Here is a 1221-nt window from a genome sequence, read left to right as displayed (position 1 = left end):
TCTTGCGCTGCTCTCTACTTTCCCAGGGACTGAAGAATACAGGGGTGTTCATTCACCCTCCACACCTGCGGGACCTCCAGGGCAGGCCTGCAGGAGGCAAGCACTAGCACGATGTGGACGCACCAAAACGCGAAGGTCCACTGCCGTCCTGTCGATTCTGACTCACAGCGGCCCTATAAAGGGGCCCAGGCTGTCAGTCTTTCTGAAAGCATGCAGCCCCCATGTTATCCCTCAGAACGGCTGGCGGGCTTGACCAGACGAGCTTGTTGGTTAGTCGTTCTAGGCTGACAGCAGGGCAAACTCAAGGTTAGCTCGCCATGCTGCCCATGGGTCTCGGCAGCCAAGGCTGATCTGTGGCTCTCTTCTGAGAGGAGCCCTGGTGGCTGAGGACCAAGCAGGAAAATGGGTCCAAAGCTGGAGGGAAAGTTTAATGTGAAGCCAAGTATGTTTCATCATGTGCAGACATTCCCTTCCACTAACGCTGAATAGCCTCTGTGCCCACGCACACCCAGAAGATGCGCTGTTCTAAAACAGTCTAGGAGGTATTTTATTAGTAGTATTCATTGAAGCCTTTAAAATAAACAAAGAAGCAGTGGCTGCCTTGGTGGCTAAAAGCAGTTGGCAGTTCCAACAAGCAGCCGCTTCGATGGGGGAAAGATGAAGCTGCTTGGTCCCATGGAAATTCACAGCTGCAGACACCCTCCCCAGGCTGGCTAGTTTGGTGGGTGGGTTTTAAGTAAATTCGCTGCAGAAATTGTCAGTTAGAACTTAAATCCGATTTCACAAAACAAAGATTAACACACAATTTAGTTTGGGGAAAGTACCTTAAAATGAACTTTCAGGTTAGGAGAATTCCATTTCTCGTAAAAATTACCTCATTGCCATCGAGTGGATTATGACTCATGGTGACCCCACAAGAACAGACTGGAACTGCCTGTAGGTTCCAAGACTGTAACTCTTTACAGGATCATAAAACTTCCTCTTTCTCCCATGAAGTGGTTTTGAACTGCTGACCTTGTGGTTAGCAGCCCAGCAAGGCCACCAGGGGTCATTTCTCATAATTAGGTGATTTTTATCATATAGGAGTTTACTGGTACAGAAGGCCACGGGGCAAACTGGTCTGTGCAATCATTAACAGTGATCTTATAATTTCTAATTTTACATATGAGGGGGTACCCTCCTCCAAACAGAACTTTTCTCCCCAAAGCTATGTATTTATTT

General features: G+C 47.8%; 1 protein-coding gene across 1 annotated transcript in view; it reads right to left on the bottom strand.

Annotated features, from left to right (window-relative positions):
• PANX1 (pannexin 1) overlaps positions 1–1221 on the bottom strand; it is a 45545-nt gene that overhangs the window by 36369 nt on the left and 7955 nt on the right. The gene's annotated exons all lie outside the window — the stretch shown is intronic.

This window comes from Echinops telfairi, unplaced genomic scaffold, assembly GCF_000313985.2.
Source record: "Echinops telfairi isolate 266 unplaced genomic scaffold, ASM31398v2 ScPeMD7_7421;HRSCAF=8459, whole genome shotgun sequence".
Classification (NCBI taxonomy): domain Eukaryota; kingdom Metazoa; phylum Chordata; class Mammalia; order Afrosoricida; family Tenrecidae; genus Echinops; species Echinops telfairi.
The sequence above is the reverse complement of the archived record's forward strand: the minus strand, read 5'-3'. Positions and strand labels throughout refer to the sequence as shown.